Source organism: Heterocephalus glaber, unplaced genomic scaffold (genome assembly GCF_053883595.1).
Source record: "Heterocephalus glaber isolate CG9 unplaced genomic scaffold, H.glaber_assembly_v1.0 deba00001457, whole genome shotgun sequence".
Taxonomy (NCBI): domain Eukaryota; kingdom Metazoa; phylum Chordata; class Mammalia; order Rodentia; family Bathyergidae; genus Heterocephalus; species Heterocephalus glaber.
Window position 1 is genome coordinate 15,303,204 of NW_028258305.1, and position 26,277 is coordinate 15,329,480.

The window sequence follows — 26,277 nt, forward strand, 5'->3', positions numbered from 1 at the left end:
AAGTTTGCCCCAACAAATATATCTTATATAGGACAGCAGGGAAAAACAGAGGGTTTTTATTGAAGTATTTCATAGATACACATGAATACACATGTATGATAAGATAAAGAAAAAAACATGGAAGCTGCTTGGTTCTATAACTGTTCAGGAGGCTGTGGTTGGTGTTTTGTGCCTTACCTACTCTGCTCCTTAGTTCCTCTTCTTTTTCCCTAAGCTGCCACATCATATAATCTGAGAAAAGTTCTATAAAGCAGTGAACAAAGTGAAATATGAGAAAACAAATAGGAAATATTGAGGAGGATTACAAAAGTAAAAACTGTAAAAAAAAAAGAAAATGTTTAATTCATTTATAAAAGACAAAAATCCTTGAAATAACCACATGTGGGACTGCAAATATAGCTCAGGGATAGAGTGCTTGGCTAGCACTGGTAAGGCCCTGGGTTCATTACACAGGAGCACGAAACAAAACAAGTAATATGCAAAAATCATGCAAATTTTGCGGCTTGGAAGAAACAACAAAATAAACTGATAGTGAACATCAAAAGACAGGTAAAAGTAGACAATCCTCCATGAACAAAATAATGGCAATGACAATATTAATATCAGAGTAAAACTGAAAGCAAAATCCATATTATAAAAGATAACTAGTATTAATAATAAGAGGAATGGTCAGATAATAAAGTGATAACAGTGTTCATTCATTCAACAGATATATGTTGAATGCTGTGTGCCGGGAACTAGAGATATATTGGTGAACATGAGATGAAGCCCTCCTCCCACAACACATGGCACTAGGAAGACAAAGAGAATTTTCAAATAAACAATAATGTAGTTTTCAAGTAGTGATGTTCCTTGAAGAAAAAGAACAATAAAAACTAAGATGTTCCTTTACAGAGGGAAATCAGAGACAGTCTCTCTTAGTAAATAGCTGAGCAGCATAGTAAAGGAAGTAAGGGGCTGAGTCCTACTAATGTTTGGAATGGGTGTGTTCAGGCTCAGGGAGTCGCCAGTAAAGGCCCAAGACAGGTACATGTTTGTCTAAGGAAATCAGCAAAGAGAAGTGTGAGCTAGGTGGAGGGTGGTGAGAAATGAGGTGGCTACGAGCCAGTTCACATAGGCCTTCGTGGTGCCCGAAAAGTGTTATGGATTTTTCTTCTACAGAGGATGGGATATCACTGGAAGATTGGGAGCAGAGGCTTAACAAAATAAGATATGTCAAAAACAACAGAATGAAAAAACAGCAACAACAACAGAATGCATAAAGCACAATTTGTTAGTAATAAAGAAAAACACAATCAAGATCAGACTGTAATATCCTCTAAGTCTAGGATGGATCAAGAAGACAGAAATGAGACCGGTGTCATGGTGCATGCTTGCAATCCTAGAACTTTGGAGGTGGAGGCAGGAAAATCATTTTGAGTTTGAGGCCAGATTAGACAGCCTGAACAAAAAAATATGACCCTGTCTCAAAAAACAGATCAACAAAAACAAACAAAATGACAACATAGAACATTTAAAGAAGATAGAAAACAAATGGTTAGGTGTATATACTTAATTTTTTTTTTTTGGCACTGGGGATCGAACTCGGGTCCTTGCACTTGCACAGCAGGCAATGAAACCACTGAGCTAAATCCCCAGCCCCAGGTGTATATACTTAATTTTATACTAACAGCAAATAAGATTTTATATTTTAGAAAGACTACAGAAAAAGAATTGATCAGACTAGACCTCAAAAAAACTCTTAATGAAATAGAAATGCTAACGCACCCTCATTCCAGTTTAATAAAAATCAACACTGTTGCACACATACATACACATCCCAAGGTCATTGGATTTAAAACACCTCTACTAAGTATCACTGTTAAGAATGAAACTAAAGGGTGGGTGTGGTGGTACACACTTATAATCCAGCACTCAGGAGGCCGAGGCAGGAGGATCACTTTGAGTTTGAGGATTGCCTAGGCTACATAGTGAGTTCAAGGCCATTCTGAACTACATAGTGAGACCCTATCAAAAACAAAAACAGAGGGCCAGGGGTTTAGCTTAGTGGTACCATGCCTTCCTGGCAAGCGCAAGGTCCTGAGTCCAATCCCCAGTGTGATTACTCAGTGAACTTAAATTTTTTTTGTTTGTTTTTGTTGATACAATTTAGATATATAATGATAACATTCATCATAGAGAATTTGCACCTGTGCATGACGTATCGTGTTTCTTCTTTTTTTTCCCATTCCCCTTGCCTCCTTTCAACCCCGCTTCCCCTCCTTAGTTACAAAAGCTTTCTTTCCTTTTTTTTTCTTCTATTCTATTTTTTTCTTGATCCTTCCTTCCTCCCCCCCTCACCTTCTCCTTCTGCTTTGAACATTTCCTTGCCATTTCTCAATATCTATTAAACATTTTGTTCCTTATTTACACTATTAGTTTCTCATACAATGCAGTATTTAAACATGTGTTTCTTAAACATTTAAGAGTATGGTCTCAAGCATTAAGCTAGAAAAATGTCTCAAGCTTATCCTTCTTTATGACAGAGTAGTACTCCATTGTGTAAAAAACCCCACATATTTATCCATTTGTCAGTTGATAGGCACTTGGGCTGTTTCCAAGATCTAGCTATTACAAACTGTGCTGCTATAAACATGAGTATGCATATATCGCTGTGGTATGATGGTTTTAATTCTTTTGGGAAGGTAGCAAGAAGGGGAATAGCTGGGTTATATGGAACCTCTAGTTTCAGTTGTTTTTTTTTTTTTGATACCAGGGATTGAACTTGAGACCTTGCACTTGTAAGGCAGGTGGTAGAACCACTGAGCTAAATCCCCAGCCCTAGTTTCAGTTTTTTGAGGAATCTCCACACTGATTTCCACAGTGGTTGGACCAGTCTATACTCCCACCAACAGTGGAGAAGGGTTCATTCTTCCCCACAGCCCCACGAACATTAGTTACTGATTGATTTCTTGATAACTTTCTGGATAGAATCTCAGCATTGTTTTAATTTTCTTATCTCAAATGATTGGTGATGTTGAATGTTTTTTCACATATTTATTTCCTGTTTATACTTCATCTGAGAAATGTCTATTTATTTCAGATGCCCACTTTTGGGTTGGCTCTTTAAATTTGGAGGGTCTGATTTTTTTTGAGTTCTTTATATATTCTAGGTAGTAGTCCTTTGTCTGATGAATAGCTGATAAAAATTTTTTGCCACACTGTGGATTATCTCACTTTGTTGGTGGTTTCTCTTGCTGTGCAAAAGCTTTTTAATAAGATGAGGTCCCAGTTGTCGATTCCTTGTAGAATTTCCCACATAGTCTGGGTTTTGTTCTTGAAGTCTTTGCCTACTCCTGTGTTCTCAAGTGTTCTACCTATTCTCTCTTCCAGCACATTTAGTGTTTCTGTTTCAATATTTAGATCTTTTATCCTTTTTGATTTTAGCTGTAGATAAAGCGATTGAGTATGTCTGGGGTTGTTTCTACTTCCACTGATTCTTAGGTCTGTTCTTTTGCCAGTACCATGCTGTTTTTATCATATTATCTTTGTAGTATAATTTCAAGTCAGGGATTGTGATACTCCCTGCCTTGCCTTTGTTGCCGAGAATTACCTTTGCTCTTCTAGGTCTCTTCTGATTCAAATGAATTTTAGGATTGCTTTTTCTAATTCTCTGTTTAATTTCTTGCCTTGTCTGGTGGATTCATTTTGTTGGGGTTCATGGAGTTGTAATCTTTGTTATCTCTTTCTAGAATATCCTTCAGAACATTTTGGAGTGCTGGCTTGGTGTTCATGAATTTCCTCAGGTGTTGTCATGGAAGTATCTTATTTCTCCATCAATTTTGAAAGATAGTTTTTTGGGATACATCAATCTGGGTTGGAGGTTGTTTTCTTTTAAGGCTTGACATATTTCACTCCAAGCTCTCTTTGACTTGAGGGTTTGTGTTGAGAAATTTACCGTGAGTCTGATGGACTTTCCTTTATAGGTGATGTGTTTCTTTTCTCTAACAGCTTTCAGTATTCAGTTCTTGTGTTGGATTTCTGGAATCTTGACTATTATATCCCTTGGTGTAGATTTATTTTTTATCATGGCTAATTGGAGTTCTATATGCCTCACTTATCTGTATGTCAAAGTCTTTTTCCATGCTTAGGAAAAGTCATTTCTGCCATTTCTTCAGTTAACAGGTTTTTTAAATGCCATTTGTGCTACCTCCTGCTTTTTCATTGACTCTGAACAATATTATGTTATTCTTCTTTGCATCATCTAGTAGCTGTTGAATTGATTTTTTCATGGTCCCTTGCTATTTTAAATCCTTCTTTTCATGGTCAGTAACCACAATCCTGTTTTCTCTATCTGATATTCTGACCTCACATGGGCTCATTCTGCTGAGCATACTTTCAATGGAATTTTTAATCTCCTAAATATTTGTTTGAAGCTGTTTCATGGATTCCATTTCTTTCCTATGTGGGGTGTTCATGGTTTCTACCATTTTCCTAAGGTCCTCTATTTTTTTTTTTTTTTTTGGTACCGGGAATCAAACTCGGGTTCTTGTGCTTGCGCAGCAGGCAGTGAAACCACTGAGCTAAATCCCTGGCCCAAGTCCTCTATTTTTTTAAATGTATATCTGCTCAATAATCATTTCTTTCATTACAGTCACCATCTCTGTAGTTATCTGAGAAATTATTTCTGATTTGATTTTTTTCTAGAGCCTCATTCATTTGTTTTGTTACTTCTTCTATTTCCACTTCCAATAGTCCAGGAGGGTGGCTTTTGAATTGTTTCACCTCATTACCCCCTGGGTTTACCTTTGGTGAGCCAGAATTCTGGGATTGCATCTTGTTTAAATGTCTTCTCATTTTCTATTTGCTTTTTTTCAGTGTAATTCCTGGCTTGATGCTTGTAAATTGCTTATGGCAGGTAGCTTTATTGCTAGTACTGAGAACACTTAGGAAATGAGTACTTCTCAGAGATGTCTTACAGGTGTAGCTGGCTTTTGGGTTTTGAGTCTGCTGCAAGATTCTACCTCTTCAATTTATTGGGGATGAGAAGTAGCTACCCATTTTCCCTAGTCACTGGTTCTTTGTCTTGGCCTATAATATTGTATATGACCCTTAGGCAATCTCAGTCTTGTCATACCAGGAAGAACAACTGATTAGAACAAGTATTTCACTTGGCCACAGTAGTACAATCAGCAATAACAATAGCATCAAACACAGCCTAGACAACGATAAACTATGGTAACAATTAATTTACCACCGTTAACCCTATGAACTAGATTTGTGGTTATATAGCAAAATCTAAAACAACCCAGAAAATTATATACAGTAAATATGCCCTCAATGTGATGATTTTACCCTCAGAGGAGAAAATTTAAAAGGGGATTGGGGAAAAAAGGAGAAACAGAAGAGGAGGAAGAAATTAGTAGCAAGGCTGGAGGACAAAGGAAGATTATGTGAACTTTGGAAAACTAGTGAAGAAAACAGAAGGGAAAGAGAGAAGAAATAAAAACCGAAACAAAACAGAACACAAATAACAAAAAAAATTAGAAATAATATTCACACTCATATAGAAATAAGGACAAATTATACTACAATGAAATCAAGGGGAAATAAAGGATGAGGAATCATACATTTAAAAAAAAGAACAAATAATCAAGTAAAGAAGAAATCAAAACAAAGCAAAATGAAAACAAAAGCAAGGGGCAAAAAAGGAGAAAAGAAGAAAAAAGTGTCCAATTCAAGGCATATCTCTGTTGTCATTGGTAGACAATCCATGTTGATTAATCCCAGCAAACCAGCTGTAGATTTATGGTGGGCAGTGGATAATCCCAGCAAGCCTGCACCTTTAGTTCCACTCAAGTTTAGGATAGTTTTTGGCTGTGAGGCTGGAACCTGATTTGTTTTGCCCGCAACACTCTGTGTGCCTCCTGCCAGCTTGAACTTGGCTCCTTGACCTCCTGCTGACATGAACTTGGTTCTGCCTCACCCTGACACTGTTAGATGGAGCCAGCCTGCAGCTGCTGAGTTCCAAGCTCAGTTGGCCCTTCTCCAAGATGGCTACTGGCCAATCACCCTTTCCTGGGGATGTCTGAACCTGAATAAGTCACTGCAGTCTGCTGGTCCACTCCTCCAGTCCACTGGTGCATTTCTCTGAGGAGGCCTCTGGGGTCACCAATACTCACTGTGTGTTTGCACGTTTGAACTGTTCCTCTTCATACAACGAGTCAGGGCTCAGGGAGAAAGTGCCACTTGTCACCTCCTTCTTCTGTGTTGAGGCCTCTTTCTTCTTTTTCCCTGTGGATTTCAATTCTCTCTTCAGATCCTTGCTGGGTCCTGGAGCCCCACTTCCCTACTTCTTCTCTTCCTCATGTAGCTATATTCTAGTATCCAGACACCAAATCTCAAAGAGGCTATTTCTGAACTTAAATTTTAGTTTACAAATTACAATTGTATATATTTATGGTGCAGAACATGATGTTTTGATATACAAGCCAAATGAGCAAGTATGGTGTCACTGTGGAATGGCTATAACCAGCCAATTAATGTATTCATTACCTCACATCCTTATCTTTCTTTGTGGTAAGAACACTTGAAATGTGTTTTTTAGCAATTTTTAAGTATATAACACATGGGGTTTTTTTGGGGGGGTATTAAATTCTTTTATTGGTACATTGTAGGTATACAACACAATTACATTTCTCATTGGGAATTGTACCTTTACATAATGCATCTTGGTTCTTATTTTTTCCCCATTCCTAGCCCTCCCTTCACCCCCTCCACCTTTCCCTATTTACAAAGACTTTATTTCCATTTTTCCATTTCTCATCATTTTTCCTTTCCCTTCTTTCCTTTCCCCTGCCCCTCCCACTACCCCTACCCCTTTGGACCTTTTCTTCCTATTTTACATTATCGATTATTCATTCTAATTATTGGTACATTTTACGTATACAATATAATGACATTCATCATTGGAAATTTGCACCTTTACATAGTCTCTCTTGGTTCTTATTTTTCACCCTTGCCCAGCCCTCCCTTCAACCCCTCCAGTCCTCCCTATTTACAAAGATTCTGTTCCTATTTTTCCATTTTCTCATATTAATCCCATTCCCTTCTATACTTTCCCCTAGCCCTCCCACTTCCTTCCCCTTTGCCCCTTTTCTTCCTATTTCACATTGCCTATTATACATTTAGTCCTTATTTACACTTTCAGTTTCTGACACCAGAGAAACTTTTCAGTATTTACACACATGTGTCCTATTTATCTCGCTTAAGAGTATTGCCTCAATGTGCATCCACTTAGCTATAAATGTCTCTAATTTCTCATTTTTTATGGCTGAGTAGTACTCCATTTTATTAAAAAAAACACATTTTCTTTATCCAGTCTCCAGTCAATGGGCATTTGGGCTGTTTCCAAGTTTTACTATCACAAACTGCGCTGCTATGAACATGGATGCACATATATCACTGTGGTATGATTCTTTTAATTCTTTGGGGAAGATCTCTAGCAGTGGAATAGCAGGCTCAAATGGGACTTCCAGTCCTAGTTCTTTGAGGTATCTCCATACTGATTTCCACAGTGGTTGCACCAGTCTACACTCCCACCAGCAGTGGAGCAGAGTTCCTCTTTCCCCACAGCCCCGCCAGCATTTGTTATTGGTTGATTTCATGATAGAGCCATTCTTTCTGGAGTGAAGTGGAATCTCAGCATTGTTTTCATTTGCATCTCTCGAATGACCAGTGATGTTGAACATTTTTTCATGTATTTATTTGCTATTTCTACTTCTTTATCTGAGAAATGTCTGTTCATTTCAGATGCCCATTTTTGGATTGGGTCTTTAAATTTGGGAGGTCTGATCTTTTGAAGTTCTTTATAGATTCGAGATAGTAGACCTTTGTCTGAGGAAGAGCAGGTGAAGATTTTTTCCCACATTGTGGGTTGTCTCTTCACACTGCTGGTGGTTTCTCTTGCTGTGCAGAAGCCTTTTAATAAGAAGAGATCCCATTTGTTGATTGTGCTAGTTCACAGGCAACTGAGGTTTTGTTCATAAAATCTTTACCTACACCAATGTCTTCAAGGGTTCTACCTAACCTCTGTTCCAACTGCTTCAGAGTTTCTATTTTAATATTTAGATCTTTAATCCATTTTGATTTTAGTTTAGTGCATGGCAAGAGATACAGGTCTAGTTTTAATCTTTGGCAAGTTGAAGCCCAATTTTTCCAGCACCATTTATTAAAGAGGCTGTCTTTTCTCCAGTGAGGGTGTTTGGCTCCTTTGTCAAAGATGAGATGGCTGAGTGTGTCTGGCCTTGTTTCTGCATCTTCTAATCTGTTCCACTGGTCCTCAAGTCTGTTTCTTTGCCAGTACCATGCTGTTTTTATCACAGTAGCTTTGTAGTAGAGTTGCAGGTTGGGGATTGTGATACCCCCTGCCATGTCTCTGTTCCCTAGAATTGCTTTTGCTATGCTGGGTCTCTTCTGGTTCCAAATGAATTTTTGGATTGTTTTCTCGAGGTCTATGAAGTATGCTGCTGGGATCTCAATTGGAATTGCATTAAATGTATATAGCAGTTTTAGAAGTATGGCCATTTTCACTATATTAATCCTTCCTACCCAGGAGCAGGGGATGTCTGTCCATTTTGTGATATCATCTTCAATCTCTCTTTTCAGAGTGCCATAGTTTTCAGAGAAGAGGTCTTTGATTTCTTTCTTTAGGTTGATTCCTAGGTATTTCAGTCTTTTGGATGGTATTGTGAAAGGAATTATTTGCCCTATTTCTCTCTCAGTGAGTCTGTCATTGGTGTAGAGGAAAGCTATTGATTTTTGTGTGTTGACCTTGTAACCAGCTACTTGACTGAATTTGGTTATTAAATCTAGAAGACTTTGGGTGGAGTTCTTGGGGTCTTCTATATAGAGTATCATGTCATCTGCAAATAATGACAATTTGACTTCTTCATTACCTATCTTTATTCATTTTATTTCTTTCTCTTGTCTAATTGCCGTGGCTAATGTTTCCAGAACTATATTGAACAAGAGTGGTGATACTGGATATCCTTGTCTTGTTCCTGATTTGAGTGTGAAGGATTTCAGTTTTTGACCATTTAGTATGATATTGGTTGTTGGTTTTTCATAGATGGCTTCTATCAGTTTGAGGTAGAGACCATCTATTCCAATTTTTTGTAGGGTTTTTATCATAAATGCATGTTGGATTTTGTCAAATGCTTTTTCTGCGTCTATGGAGATAATCATATGGTTTTTGTCCTTGGGTCTATTGATATAGTGTATTACATTGATTGATTTTCATATATTGAACCATCCCTGCATCCCTGGGATGAATCTCACTTGATCAGGGTGTATGATCTTCTTGAACACATGGTTATTAACTGTAGTCACGATGTTGGAAAATGAATCACTTGAACTTTCTCCTGATTGAAATTTTGTGTCTGTTAGCCAATATTCTTCAGTAGCTTCCTAGCTCCCTAACTCCTGCTAGCCACTGTTTCACTCTATCTATGAGTTCATCTTTTTATTATTTCACATATAAACAAGATCATGTGGTATTTTTCTTTCTATGCCTGGCCTCTTTCAATGCAATATCCTCCAGGTTTATCCATTTTGTTTCAAATGACAGGATTCCCTTTTTCTTAAAAGCTGAATAGTATCCCACTGTGTGTGTGTGTGTGTATATATATATATATATATATATATATATATATATATATATATCATATTTTTTTTAGTCATCCATCCATGGACACTTGCTTGACTCTGTATCTTGGCTATTGTGAATGATAGTGCAATAAACATGGAGATGCAGATATCTTTTTTATATATATATTAATTGGTACATTTTAGGTATGCAATACATTTACATTTATCATTGGGTGTTTGTACCTGAACATGATGTATCTTAGTTCTTATTTTTTCCCCATTACCTATGCGCCCTTCAACCCCACCACCCTTCCCTATTTACATAGACTTTGTTTCCATTTTTTTTTTTCTTTCTCATAATTTTTCCTTTCCTTTCTTCTCTTTCCCCTTCCCCTCCCACCAGCCCTCCACCTTTGGACCTTTTCCTATTTCAAATTGTCAATTATTCATTTTAATCATTTTCATCCTTATTTACACTTTCAGTTTCTCACACTAGAGATACTATTCGGTATTTCCAAATGTGTGTACTATTTATTTCACTTAAGAGTATGGCCTCAATATGCATCCATTTAGCTATAAATGTCTCTGGTTTCTCGTTCTTTATGGCTGAGTAGTACTCCATTTTATAAAAAAACTACATCTTCTTTATCCAGTTTCCAGTTAATGGGCACTTGGGCTGTTTCCAAACCTTAGCTATTACAAACTGTGCCACTATAAACATAGGTGCACATATATCGCTGTGGCATGATTCTTTTAATTCTTTGGGGAAGATACCCAGCAGGGGAATAGCTGGGTCAAATGGGACCTCTAGCCCTAGTTCTTTGAGGTATCTCCATACGGATTTCCACAGTGGTTGTACCAGTCTGCCCTCCCACCAACAATGGAGAAGGGTTCCTTTTTCTCCACACCCCCACCAGCATTTGTTATTGGTTGATTTCTTGATAGGAGCCATTCTTTGTGGGGTGAGGTGGAATCCCAGTGTTGTTTTCATCTACATCTCTCAAATGACCATTGATGTTGAACATTTTTTCATATATTTATTTGCTGCTTTTACCTCTTTCTCTGAGAAATGTCTATTCATTTTGGATGCCCATTTTTGAATTGGGTCTTTGAATTTGGGGGGTCTGATTTTTTTCAATTCTTTATATATTCTAGCTAGTAGACCTTTGTCTGAGGTACAGCTGCTAAAAATTTCTTCCCATATTGTAGGTTGTCTCTTAGCTCTGTTGGTAGTTTCTCTTGCAGTGCAGAAGCTTTTTAATAAGATGAGATCCCAGTTGTTGATTCTTTGTGTTAGCTCCCGTGTTACTGAAGTTTTGTTCATAAAGTCTTTTCCTATGCCAATGTCATTGAGAGTTCTACCTACCTTATCTTCCAGCAAGTTTACTGTTTCTGTCTTGATATTTAGCTCTTTAATCCAATTCAATCTTAGTTTAGTGCATGGTAATAGGTATGGGTGTAGTTTTAATCTTTGGCAGGTTGAAATGCAGTTTTTCCAACACCATTTATTTAACAGGCTATCTTTTCTCCAATGAAAGTGATTGGCTCCTTTGTCAAAGATGAGGTAGCTGAGTATGTCTGAAGTTGTTTCTGCATCGTCTAATCTATTCCACTGATCCTCAGGTCTGTTTCTTTGCCAGTACCGTGTTGATTTTATCACAGTAGCTTTGTAGTATAGTTTCAAGTTGGGGATTGTGATACTCTCAGCCATGTCTCTGTTGCCCAGAATTGCTTTTGCTATTCTAGGTTTCTTCTGCTTCCAAATGAATTTTTGGATTGTTTTCTCTAGTTCTGTGAAGTATATTGTTGGAATTTCAATTGGTATTGCATTAAATCTGTATAGTAGTTTTGGAAGTATGGCCATTTTCACTATATTGATTCTTCCTACTCAGGAACAAGGGATGTCTTTCCATTTTCTTATATCCTCTTTGAGCTCCTTCTTCAGAGTGCTGCAGTTCTCAGTGTAGAGGTCTTTTCCTTCGTCTGTTAAGTTGATTCCTAGATATTTCATTTTTTTAGATGCTATTGTAAAAGGAATTATTTCCCAAATTTCTCTCTCAATGGGTCTGCTATTTGCATATAAGAAGGCTATTGTTTTTTGAGTGTTGACCTTATATCCAGCTACTCTACTGAATCTATCAATTAGGTCTAGAAGGCTTTTGACTAAGGTATCTTTTTGACATAATGATTTTATACCTTTTAAATATAAACTTACAAGTAGGATAACTAGATTATATAGTAGTTTCATATTTATTTATTTAGTTATGAGAAACCTCTATACTGTTCTACTGTTCTATTCTAATTGTGTGAATTTACATTTCCACCAACTTTGTTTTTGTTTTTTTGATGCAAGGTCTCCCTTTGTAGTTCAAGCTGGCCCTGAACTCACTATGTAGCCCAGGCTGGCCTCAAACTTGTGGCGATCCTCCTGCCTCAGCCTCCCAAGTGCTGGGATTACAGGTGTGAGTCACCACGCCCTGCTTATTTCCACCAAATTTGTACAGGGCTTCCTTTTCTCCACATCCTCATCAATACTTCTACTTGTTGGTGGTTTGGGTAATTGCCATGCTAACAGGTGTGAGCTAGTATCTCCCTATAATCTTAATTTTCATTTCTGTCATGATTAGTGATGTTGAGTATTTTTTCATATAACTCTTGGCCTTTGGTATGACTTCTTTTTTTGTTTTTTGTTTTGTTTTGGTTTTGGTTTTTTGGGGTACATTTTAGGTATAAAATACAGTTACATTCAACATTGGGATCTTGTACCATTACATGAGTATCTTGGTTATTATTTTTTTCCCCTTCCCCTGCCCTCCCTTCACCCCCTCCACCCCTCCCTATTTGCAAAGACTTTGTTTCCATTTTTTTCCTTTTCTCATATTTTTTCTTTTCCCTTTTTTCCTTTCCCCTACCCCTCCCACTTCCCCTGCTCCATTAGGCCTTTACTTCCTGTTATACAATATCAATTATACATTTTTAAAATTACAGTATCAAGATCTAGGAGACATTACCACAGATTTTACAGAATTTCAAAGGATATAGAAAGCATATTTCAAAAATCGGTTTTGAAATAAATTTGACAACTTCTAAGAAGTACCTTGGAAGACAAATTAATGAAACTCTGGAAGAAATATAAAATTTGAATAGCACCTATTAAAGAAAGTATATTCCTAGCTTGAAAACCTACCTATATGACAACAGCAGGCTCATATACATTTTAACTGATAAATTATATCAAACAATTAAAGCAGAAAAAAGAAGGGACACTTCTCCCCTCATTTTAGGAACTCAACATTGTGCTAATCCTAAAACTGGATAAAGATAATAGAAGAAAAAAGTATGAATATAGGTAGAAATTTGTTTAACAGACAAGCTATTAGAAGTCAGATCTGGGAGTACATAGAAAATGGTTTTGTTATAGGGATGGCAGTGTTGGTTCAGCATTGGAAGATCCAACCCTAAAAGTCATCATTTTAACAGAGGAAAGGAAAAAGCCATATGATCCTGTCACTAGTTGGAGAAAAAGTATTGGACCAAATTCTATAGCTGTTCATGGTAAAAGCTATCAGGAGACCAGAAGTAGAACAGAACCTTCTCAACAGATTAAAGACATGTACTCCATACTTCCAGTGAGAATGCCTTATATTAATGGAGAAGATACAATGCGTTCTCCTTGAGGTAGGGAACAAGGGCAGATATGCTTACTCTTTATCTGTCCATTAAACTTTGAAACCTAGGCACCACCACAATAGTCTGGCAATAAAATGACACAATTAGGATATGACTGGCAAGGTAGAAGCAAAATCTTTATATGTAGATGAAATGATCATCTACAAAGAAAATACTAAGAAATCTTTAGGAGCCCCTAGAACTTGTATTTGAATTTAGCAGGATTAGAAAACACAAGGTATATATAAAAATTCAGGTCTGTGTATACTTGCTATAAATGAAGAATTGGATATTGAAATTTAAAAGTTATGTAGGAGTACAAAGGACCTAGAAAAGTTAAAAAAAAAACAAAAACAAAAACAGTGTTGGAAGACGTTTAGTACCTAATTTTAAGACTTCTTCTAAAGCTACAGTAATCAAGGCAGTGTTGGTGTAAGGAAAGACATATAGATCATTGGAATAAAATATAAAATCTAGAAATAGAAGCATACATATATGGTCCACTGAGTTTTGAAAGATTATTTAACATTAGCATTTTATAGAATATAAACTCAATTCAAGAGCCAAGGAAGAGATAGTGTTTTCAGCAAATGGCACTAGAACACCTGGTATCCATGTATAAAAAATTAACTTCAACCCTTTATTTCCATACATGAAAATAACTTGAAGGGATCTATGAACCTAAATATGAAAGCCTAAAAGTATAAAACTTCAAGAAGAAATTATAAGGGAAAATGTTTAGGAATTCAGGGTTGGCAAGAACTACCTAGTATACAAAAGACATGATGTATAAAAGAAAAAAATTGATAAATGAGATTCTATCAAAATTTAGAACTTTAAATGACATCATTAAAATGAAAAGTAGTCCTTAAATAGACCATACTTACAATGCATATAAGCTATGAGCAGAATATATAAAGAATTCTTAGAGCTCATTAATAGACAACCCAATTAAAAAGTAGACATAAGAAGATCATAAATAGCCAGTACAGCACAAGGAAAGGTGTGCAACTCTAGAATCAGAAAAATACCAATCAGTACAATAACAAGATTGAATTATACACTCATTAGGGAGATGAAGTTAAAAGTTTTAAAAGCCTTGTCATGACTTTTTCTTTTTGTTGGATTCTCCCCCTTTGCATTTAATTTGTCAAGCCCAATGGATTCAATCTGCTGGGTTTCCTGGGGTTGTGATCCTAATTGTCTTTTCCTAGGGTATTGTCTAAAATTTTTTGGAGTGCTGATTTGATATTCATGAAGTTCCTGAGGTGCTCTTTATCATGAAAGTATCTTATTTCTCCATCAATTTTGAAAGATAGTTTTGCAGGGTACATCAATGTGGGTTGGAGGCTGTTTGCCTTTAGGGCTTGAAATACATCACTCCAAGCTCTTCTTGCCTTGAGCGTTTGCATTGAGAAGTCTGCTGTGATTCTGATGGGCTTTCCTTTGTATGTGATTTGTTTCTTTTCTCTGACTGCTTGTAGAATTTTGTTCTTCTGTTGGATTTCTGGAATCCTAGCTATTATATGCCTATGTGTAGGTTTTTTTTGATCAAGGCTCTTTGGAGTCCTATATGCCTCACTTATCTGTATGTCAAATTCTTTTCCCCTCCTTGGGAAGTTTTCTGCCATCACTTCTGTGAACAGTTTTTTTTATGTCATCTGCACTCGCTCCTCTTTCTTCATTGACTCCAATCAGTCTTATGTTATTCTTCTTTGCATTGTCTAGCAGCTGCTGGATTGATTTCTCGTGGTCTCTTACAATTTTAAAGCAATTTTTCTTTTCCTGGTCACTAATTGCAATCTTTTCTTCTATATGTGAAATTCTATTCTCACATTGATTCATTCTCCTATGCAGACTTTCGATGGAGTTTTTAACCTCCTGGAAATCTGTTTGCATCTGTTTTATGGATTCCATTTGTTTCCTATGTTGGGATTCCATCATGTTTCTCAAATCCTCTATTTTTTTATCTGTGTCCTCTGTAGATTTATTAATCATGTCTTGCACCATGAGCAAAATCTTTGCTGTTATCTGAGTAATTATTTCTGATTTCATTTTTCCCAGATCCTCTTTTGTTGCCAGTTCAGAGAGTCCAGGTGGTTGAATATCAGATTGTTCCATCTCGTTTCCCTTTGGGGTTGCTGTAAGTGATCCAGAAGTCTGTTTTTGAGACTTGTTTATGTGTCTTCTCATTTCCATGGGGCGGGGGCGGGGGGGGGGCTGCTTCTGGCGCCTGCATGGCTCACCTTCTCTGCCCTAGGAGCTTGGGATGGCAGCAGGGGAGCTTCCTTCCAGATGCTGGGACCAGTCCACCTTCTCTGCCCCTTTTGTTTGCTAAAGTCACCTGCTTAGGGCTGGTAGAGCAGATGGTAGAACCCAGCCAGTGTGACTGTACTCTCACGTGTAGCCCCTTTCTGTTTTGGAGCTGTTCATGAGGAAATTCTCTGGCTGCTTGATAGGAGGTCAAAGACTTGTCATTCCCAAGGAGCCATCTTCCCTACCCTGGAGGAAATGAGTGGCCACCTGCAGACAGATGAGGAAGAGTGCAGAGGGTCCATCTGCACACTGGAGACCGCCCATGCGAGCTCCTATCAGGAGATGGAAGTATCTGCACTGGAAGCTGCAGTCGGGACACGGACACTGGGTCGGTGAGGGCAGGAGGACGTGAGGGCTACAGTCACCACAACACGGGCGACACGGATGCTTTTCCTTCGGTTAAAAGGGTGCCAAGGTTGCAACGAGGGTGCTGCCGGGCCTCCTCACGGATCTGAGCCCACACAGTAGCTCTATCCGGCGGGCGGATTTGTCCGAGGCTTTTGGAGTAGGCACTGCAGCTCCTGAGCGCCCACTCAAGGGCTCAGCACCCGGCACCTCCCCTTTCCACCCTCACTCTCCTGGCAGGCCACTCTTGGGCAGTGACAGACATGGAGACAGAAAAGTTTACCTCTGGTATGACTTCTTTTGAGAAATGTCTATTTAAGTACTTGGCTTTTTTTTTTTTTTTTTTTTTAAGTACTTAGCATTTTAAAAAATTGGGATCATAGCCAAAAAAATGATTACCTAGACCAATGTCATGGAGCTTATGTTTTCTTCTAGTAGTTTTATAATCTTAATTCCTACATTTAAATCTTAGATTTTCAGTTAATTTTTGTATAGGAATAAAATAAAGACCTAATTTTATTTTTCTTCATCTGGATACAGGTTTTCTCAACACATTTATTGAAGAGCTGGTCCTTTCCTCCATTGTGTCTTCTTGGCATCTTTGTTAAAAACCACTTGACCATAATGTGTGGATTTAATTCTGGGTTCTCTGTTGTTTTCCGTTGGTCTACATATCTGCTTTCATGCTGCCATGCTATTTTTTTTATTTGTGGTTTGTTTTGTTTTTTTGAGAAGATAGCTCATCTTTATTGTCCATCCTCAAGAGTCACATGGCCCCTTCCTCTGTAAAACACGGGAAGTATATGTTTCTGTTACCACCCACTGCTCTGTTGGACATCAGATTCAGAGTGAAGCCATTCAATATGTATATTTACAAGAGTTTGAGGGGACTACTGCCTGGCTATGAGCATAAGGCATGTATAACTATAATACATAAGATAAAGACACAGTATTTATGTACATTTATCAGTTAAAATATCTATCAAAACACTATAAGAATAATACAAATATGCATAATATCTCACTATTACTTCAAAAAAACATAATATTACTCTGAGCAAAATTTACAATAAATGAATACAGTTTATACTAGGTAGTAAAGGAATCTCTGATGTGCCTATAAACCTATTGCTATATTTTAAGTAATTCCCTGACACTCTACAGGGCATCTCCAATTGCCATCAAGACTATGGGGAATCAAATCTATAAAAATAGCAGATGTCCAACTTCTAATTCAGGGGAAACTTGTTCCCAGAGGAGGACTCATCCCTCATGGTCCCACCATGGGCTCCCGGGCTCTGGGGAGTATGCTGAGGTGATTCTGCTTCATTACTCCCCTGGCCACAGTTCTTCTTGATGCCGATGTTCTCAGGGTCCAGGGTCCTGGAATGAGGTTTCGATCTCGGCCCCACACCCAGAGTGTAGGGTTGTAAGCTTGGATCTCCTCACATTCCTCTCGAGTCACCCTGAGGTTCCAGCCCATGCAGCGGATGAACTGGTAGGCAGCTTGTGGAACTGGGGAATCTTGTCAAAATTCATCCCATAGAGGAAGAAGAATATGTGTAGTTTAGGCTCCTGGTTATCCTCTTCCATGTCGTTGGCCAGTTTGGGCGCCAGGAAGAAGTGAATCCTCTGGTACTGCCAGGTGAAGAGGGTGGCCTGGTTAAAGTAGGCGATGACCATGGCCAGGAGGTTCTTGTCAGAGGCCATCAGTTTTATGTCTCAGGCCAGGAATCCCTTGATGGCAGGATCCTCAAGCATCCTGGTGGAGGCCTCGTGGTGCTCAGGCAGCACTGAGGACAGGTACTTCCCCTTCATCTTCCTCTTGAGGCCATAAGGCTTCTCCACAACACCTGTGTGGACCAGAGGCACAGGGCCTAGCAGTCGCAACGGTACCTGCTGCTCCTTTTCCAACAGGGACAGATACTCCCTCCACCTCTTTCAATGTGGGAGCCTGATGTCTTCCCCGGGGAGCTACATCCATGCTCGGGATGTCCCCCCTCCTCATCCTCCTTAGCCTTTGGTGACCATTCCCTCTTCCACTTGTAGCCACAGGAGTGAGGTGAGAGGCTGAGGTTCCCCCTCAGGGTTGAGTCAGAACCCCCCTGGGGTCTCTCTTACTGCTCCATCTCTGATTCTAAATCATCAAGTGTGGTATTCTTCTGCTTCTTCTGGACGGGCAATGGAGACTGGAAGCAGGGTGCTAGACTAGGGACTCCACTGAAGAGGCCCAGCGGGTCCTCTTGCAGTTCCTCCTCAGAACCTGAAGACCCATCTCTCTTCTGCTTCTGAGCACAGACCTGAGGCGGCAGGCGGGGTGCTATCCAGACACCTTTGAGTCCAGGAGACTTCTTGAGTGGACCAGGCATGGCAGTGCACATCTGTAATCCCAGTACTTGGGAGGCTGAAGTAGAATGGAGGGCTGGAGAGTCTCCACTGGAAGCCAAAGGTAAAGCTGAAGACTGGAGCTCCTCCAAAGAAACAGAAGTAAGCCCTCCTTCTTCCTTTCCCTTTTATACCATTCTGGGTCCAATCCTCCCTGGGGTGGGTGTGCTCCTCCCTAGTGTGGAGAAGAAGTTTAGTTCTTCCTGTGCCTGAGGGGAATTACTGAAGATGGAAGACCCACCCTGGGCCCAGGTGTGGCAGCACTTGCCTGTAATCCTGGCACAGAAGGTTGAGGCAGGAGGATCACCTCAGGTTAGCCTGGGCTACATAGTAAATTGAAAGCCAGTCAGCCTGAGCTATGTATTAAGTCCAAATGTCAAAAAAAAAAAAAAAAAAGGAAGAGCAAAGAAAAATAAAAAGGAGAAAAAGGAGACCCAGCCTACATGTGTCTGCCAGCAACCAGTAGGCTTCCTGTCTGAATGAAATAGAAGGGAACTGAAGAAGGAAGGCTAATTTCTGTTTCTTTGGAGGCGTTTCAGTGTTCACCCTCACCTTGGGTGTCATCTCCTGGCTTCTGTCACACATTGAAGTTTCCTGATATCGACTCCCAGGGGATGCGACAGTGAGCTCAGGGCCTTCAGCTGGATCCTTCATATCTCCAGCACACAGACAGCCCTTTCGCACTTTTCCACACCTAACAGTGTGGGCAGCCAATTTAAACCAATCTTTTTTTTTTTTGGAGACAGGGTCTCGCTATGTAGATCCAGCTGGACTTGAACTCACCATGCAGTCCAGGCTGGCCTCAAACCTGTGGTGATCCTCTTGCCTCAGCCTCCAGAGTGCCGGCTTCACAAGCATGAGCCACCATGCCTGGCTAAGCCAATCTTGTAAATCTTTATATATATACTTATATATCTTGCATTAAATCTGACACAGATTTGGGTACTGGGAGTGACTCAGCTGCTGCAGTCTGCTGTGTGCACTGCTCCATTCCACTGGTATGTTTCTCTGTGGAGGCCTCTGGGGTCACTAGTAGTCACTGTGTCTGCAGGTTCAACCTGCCCTTTCCACGCCTGAGTCCGGACTCTGGGACAAAGCCCCATCTGCCATGTTCCTCTTCTTCATTGACGTATCTCTCTCTCTCTCTCTCTCTCTCTCTCTCTCTCTCTCTCTCTCTCTCTCTCTCTCTCGGCTCTCCCTGTGGACTTCAGTTCTCAATTCAGATCCTTCCTGGGTCCCAGGAACCCACTTCCCTCCTTCTCCTGCGCATGTTGCTATCTTCCAGTGTCAGGATACTAAGTCCTGCAGAGGTTCCCTCTCTGCTGCTCACCACTCCGCCATCTTTCTCTTCCTTCTGAACTTTATGATATTATTATTAGTTTGTAGAGGTTTCAGTCCACAGTTGGCTGGTTCTAAGGCAGGGTGGCATGGCAGAGGGGCATCACAGAGCAGAAGACAAGCAGCAGCAGCAATTAGCAGCAAGCGAGAAGCCATCTGCCATGCTATTTTGATCATAGTTCTGGAGCACACTTTGAAGTCAGGTTTTATGATCCTTCCAGCTAAGTTCTTTTTGTTCAAGATGCTTTGGTTATTGGTGTCTTCTCTAAATATTTTGGAGATTTTTTTTTCTACTTATATTTATTTCCCTGGTATCAGGGATCAAACTCAGGACCTTGCACCTGCGACACATTGTGGTGCCACTGAGCTAAATGCTTGGCCCTATTTTTTTTCTATTTCTGTGAAGAATGTCAATGGAATTTTGATAGAGATTGCATTGAATCCCTTTAGGTAGTATATAATTTTGGGTAATTTGGAAAATTTAACAGTATTGTTTCTTTTAATCCATGAATACAAGATATATTTCTATTTATTGTGTCTTCAATTTCTTCATCAATATTTTATAGTTTTCTGTGTAGTACATTTTTCACCTCCTTTGTTAAATTTATTCCCAAATACTTTTTTGGTAGCAATTTTAAATGAGATTGTTTTCCTGATTTCTTTTTTGGATAGATTATTGTTAGTATATAGAAACATTATTGATTTTTCTTTTTCTTTTGGTACCAGGGATTGAATTTAGGTCCTTGCACTTGCACAGCAGGTGGCAAAACCACTGAGCTAAATCCCCGGCCCCACTATTGATTTTTATATAATGATTTTGTATCCTAGATCCTTACTGAATTTATTAGTTGAAACAACTTTTTGTCTATGAGTCTACGGAAGTATATAAGATCTGTAAGAATTTACAAGATCCTGTCACCTGCAAATAGAGAAAATTGAACTTCCTTTTTTTCTGATTTGGATGCCTTTCATTTATTTCTTTTTTCTTTTTTTTTTGGTACTGGGATTGAACTTGGTACCTTGTGCTTTCAAGGCAGGCGATGGAACCACTGAGCTAAATTCCTGGCCTCCTTTCCTTTCTTTCTTTTTTTTGGTACTGGGGATCGAACTCAGGTCCTTGCACTTGTGCAGCAGGCAGTGAAACCACTGAGCTAAATCCCCAGCCCCTCATTTATTTCTTTTGCCTAATTGCTCTGTCTAGGACTTCTAATATTATTCCAACCCACAAATTTATATATATTATATTTATATATACATTTGTATCAGCTGTGGCTAAGTTGTAGTGTAACAAGCAATTTCCCAATTCCACTAGTTTTTACATGTGACTGTGAACTAGGGCTCTATTTTAGGATCCAGAATGGAGAGATAATAATCTGTGCTACGCCTGTCTCTGGCAGAAGTGGCATATATCAACACTAACATTTCATGGGCCAAAACCAGCCAGGTGGACAAGTGTGATATCAGCTCATGAGAAACATCAGTCTTCTTACAGGTCTGGCCTTACAAGAACATTGCAGTGGGTTAAAATCTTTCCCAGGGTACAGCAGAAACTTTGGAATGATAACACAATTTATTATTTCTGTTATTCAGATCTAAGTATTTTAAATTTGCATTATGTTTTTAATTTTTTTTATTTTACTGGGATTGAAACCGGGACCTTGCGTTTGCGAGGAAAGCGGCGGCACTACTGAGCTAAATCCCCGGCCCTGTTTTTAAATATACAAATTATTTAGTAGTGAGTCTCTTATTTTCCAAAAACCTATCTTTCAGTTACTGATTCATAACTTAATAACACTGTGACAAGACAGTGCGATCACTATGAAGCTATCCCTTGAAAATTATTTGAGATTTGCTGTCTGTTCTATGGATAGCTTTTAGAAATGGCCCTGGAGTGGGGCCTTTCTTGTTTGCCCTATTCAGGCTTGCTATCCATCACTTCTATCCCTCTGCCTTACTTGTTCTCAGATTTCTTCTCATTTCTTGATATTATGTTTCCGTGTTAGTCTGCTCAGGCTGCCATAACACAGTACTATACACGAGGAGGCTTGAATAGCATAAACCTATTTTCTCTTGATTTTGGAGGCTAAAAGTCTGGGTTCAAGGTGCTGTCAGGGCTGGTCTCTGAGAAGGCTGCTCTTTCTGGGCTTTGGAAGACTGTGACCTCACGTGGCAGTGAGAGGGAAGCCGGCTCTCTGGTGTCTCTCCATATAATGACATTAATTCCATCAGGAGGAATCTGCCCTTATGATCTCATTTAACTTTAATTACCTTCTTAAAGACTTTATCTCCAAATAGTCACACTGAGGGGTTGAGGCTTTGACATATGCAGTTTGGACATATGGACATGTGGGCAGTCCAGTCCACAGCAGTTACTTGTAGCTGTTTACTGGCTGTCTCCCCACCAGGATAAAGCTCCACCAGGGCAGATCTCATCTATTTTGTTCAGCTTTGTACCCCTAGTACCTATCAGCCCTTGACCCTCCTGGGCTTTCAGTGATAGCTGTTGAATAAATGAATCTAGTAACTAATAAATGAATGAAGCCTGGAGGTGATGGCAACCTCCATCGGTATCTGTCTGGCTTACAATTTCCCCAAGTATGTTAGTTTTTCATATCCCTTTGTTTCCCCAGGATCAGTCAGTAGGACTAATTAAAGGGCACCTGTGTCCTGCTTTTCTTATTTAGGGGACTATTACCCAGCTCTGAGGGCATCTTTCCCAAGGGACAACCCCTGGCTACCCAGAAGCTGCAGGACGACCTGCATTCATTCTCATTGGATTCCTGGGCTCATTATGTTGCCCAAGCCATTCAAGGCAAACAAGACCATTCAGCAACTGCAGAGGAATTAAAGGAGAAAAGGGCTAACTGGTTCCTGTAGGGCAGAAGGGAGACAGCAGTTACTGTGAAGTGTAAAGGTGGCGATTTAGGGAAATCTCACTCTGCACAAGACATAGTTAACAGGCGATCTCCTTGGATCCCATGCCTTTGAAATTAATTTTATCAAACTAAAAATGTTTCTTGATTACTTTTGGACAAATTAGTCAGTTTTCTCTGTCCTACCCAAATAAACAGATACTGGTTTGTTGTTGTTGTTGTTGTTGTTTTTGATACAGGGGATGGAACTCCAGTCCTTGCACTTTTGGGGCAGGCGGAAGAACCTCTGAGCTAAATCCCCAGCAACAGATACTGTGTTTTATAAACACATCTAGCTGGTGCTGAGATAATTCAGTGTGTTTCTCCGAGTTCCACCAAGTGAAGGTTTGCCCCTTTGACACTTTCTGGCTCCTTCAACTGCCCATAGCATGCTGAGTGGGGGATTTCTCAATGGACTCTCAGTGCAGGAATCCAGATTCCCAAGCAAAGCCTGATGCTGTGCGGGATGAAGCTTGTTCAGATGCCAGAAGGGCCTCGAAAAGCTGAGCTGTTCACAAAGAGTATTTTATGCCCGTGTTCTGGGGCTGAGGCACTAGGAAAAGTTTTATAACCTGGTAAATGCTTCAGAATATGTCACAGTAGCAAGGGCATTAAAGACTTCTTGATTATATGTTTGGCTTTAGGAACAACATGTGAAAGAAATTGTAAAAAATGAATTTTATTAATATGACTGAAGAAAGATAAGACAGGGAGTTGTGCTCTTCACAGAGAGGGCAAAAAGGAAGATAAGCTTTTTGAGTTCAGTGTATTACAGAACTGGAGTATTTTCAGTTCATAGAATGGGGGAAATACAACAGTGGAAGGAGATACAGTAACTCTTGCTAGGGAAGAGAAATAACATGCAACACATGGACTGGGATGGCTGGAGATACAGCTCAGTGCTAGAGTGCTTGAGCAGCATGTATAAGGCCCTGGGTTCAATCCCCAACACCACAAAGAAAGTGAGACAACTATGATAAAGCAGTGTAAGACAGCAGTTTGAAGAAATGGACAAAAGTTCTCCTTTTTTTTGGTCAACCATTTTAAAACTGAGAAAACAGTTCTTTCCTCAAAGCACCAAACACTGAAAAATAAGGAGTGGTAGGGAAAACTGGAGTAGCTGAGGAAGACTTTTGTAAGGTTTGGGTAGGAGGATGAAGAGTAGTCATTCATTTATTCAGCAAGTATTTGTTGAGTCTTATTCTTATTTAATATTGGAGGGAAACCAAAAATAAGATGTATTCTTTACTCTCAAACAGAAAACATAGCTGACAGAGGAAGGATCGATTATTTTATCACTTAAATCATAACCACAATCTGGATGTTGATAAAGTGGCACTGCACTTGATTTGTTTACTGTCACCAAGGGATTACCAATGAAGGGAGAGTTTGATGGTCTTTAACCAAGACAGAATTTCCAAGGTGACTTTTTTGTAAATATAGTTGATACTGGTTGTATGATATTTCAGTGTATAAATATACTAAAATGAGGGCTGGAGATTTAGCTCAGTGGTGCCCTGCCTACCTCACAAGCGCAAGGTCCTGAGTTCTATCACCGGTACCGGAAAAAAAAGAAAACTAAAATGTACTTAAGCTTTTCTAATGTTATACATTTAGGTTTTCCCTTCCTTACTTTCTGTAAAGTTGCTATGAACATCTTGGAACCAAACCTTTATTGATATACACAAAAATTTCCTAAGGATTCCTGGAAAGAGAATTACTAGATGCAAATGAGTATCATAACTAAAACTGATGTTAAGGTAACTGTTTTTCTGAAAGATTCAATTATACAAGTACTCAATCATGTGTGAAAGTATTACCTCATGCTTGCCAGATTATGGTAGTACCACTAAAAACCAAACTATCAATAACTTTTTGATAGGTAAAACATGACATCATTTTGACTTAAATCTGTGTTTTCCCCGATTACTAATGAGATTTACTTTTAAAACTATATTTTTATTAGTTTTTCTTTTCTGTTTAATGAGCAATTTAAAGAATTTAAAAAAAATTTTTTAAGACAGGTTCTCTCCATGCAGTTCAGGCTGGCCTTGAACTCACAGTAATCCTCCTGCCTTAGCCTCCCAAGCCCTGGGGTTACAGGCCTGTGCCACCATGCCCAGCTACTATGTTATTTCTAATAGAGAAGTCTTTTTTGATACCAGGACCTTAGTGACTGGAGTCACAGTTTGTGAAAGAAACTTTCTTGGAGGGGAGGGCGTTGAGACAGGGTATCGCCGTAGTTCAGGTTGGCCTTGAGCTCATCATGCAGCCCAGGCTGGCCTCAAACTCTCAGCAGTCCTCCTGCCTCAGCCTTCTGAGTGCTGAAATATAGGCATGAAGTACCATGTCCAACTGTAAAAGCAACCTTTTAACATTTACACCATAATTCTGATTGGTTACCTACCTAATAATGTGTGGTCTTGATGCTAATATATAAAGTGACAATTCCATTATCTGAAAGGTATTATGGACATTAATTTAGTTAATCTACAAAGCTATGAGAGTGAAGAATAAAGGAAGGTGTTTTCACCAACTCCTCCACATATGTACCTCTCACATTTTGCTCAGAATACTTTGTTTCTGACATGAGACCATCTGAGTTTTGAATGACCATATGGATTAATATTAGTCCACATATTAAACATTAGTGGTTTAATTCTTAACAGAGGAAAAATGAGAATTTCTCATATTTTTTTCCCACAACCCACCAGCCATCTTGCCTTCATGTACAACCTGCTTTTCAGACAGCTGGCACGCAAGATGAAGATGCCCTTGTGGTGCAGTGGTCTGTGGTTTCTCTAGCATGCCTACTAAGCAAGTAAAAAAAAAAAAGAAGTGGAGAAATGGGTTTTCCCTTAAGCTACATCACTGTGGCAACACTTTTTGAAAACTTTTACCTCCATAGCTTGTTATAAGATATAACATCCACACTGATAATTCTATCTCTCTACTCAAACAAAAATATAAGCTCTAAGTAAAATCCCCCAACAGTAGGAATGGAGTTTGAAATCACACACAGGGTGGCTGATATTTATTTTGACTTGAAGCTCTGTAAACTGTAACAATTCAGAGTTTGGGTCATGATTTTTATTTTTCAGTTAGAGGAAAGGGGCTAGATCTTTGGTGCTATTGGGTCAATAATTAGGCTTAATTGTGTACTAGTTTCAGCCATGTAGCTGGGAGGAGTGTCCATTCTGGGTAGCACACTTTTTGGGTGGCATTATTAGCCAAAAGGAAAATTATGCTGTTACAATTTACTTCATTTTAATGTGAAGATTTGAGTGCAATATTGGATATTCTACTACAATATAGTTCATTATGCTTTTAAAATGTTATCTCATTTTTTACTGAGTACATTCTTTGCAACATTTTGTAAAAAATTCTTTAAAAAGTATCATTACTAATATGATGACCAGTATTTCATTTACTCACATCAGTACACTATTATAATAATTTATTATAGGCCATGATAAACTGTGATAATAATTCATGGTTCTTTTGAACTATATTTGATGTTAAGCTAAGGTTTCCGATGTGGTCTGAATGCAGCAGTGTCTCCAGCCGCACGACTGCTGACAAGCGAATTGCACGGAGGTTTCCACGCGCGTCTCGACTGTCCAGCCCTTCAGTACAATTCGTGTGTCCGCAGTCGTGTGGTAGAGACGCCGCTGTGAGCAATGGT

The 26,277-nt window shown here is 39.1% G+C and overlaps 1 pseudogene; it reads right to left on the bottom strand.

The window, feature by feature from the left end:
• Positions 1 to 17,078: 17,078 nt before the first annotated feature.
• Positions 17,079 to 17,894, bottom strand: LOC101698960 (speedy protein E4A pseudogene; annotated as a pseudogene).
• Between the last annotated feature and the right edge of the window lie 8,383 nt (positions 17,895 to 26,277).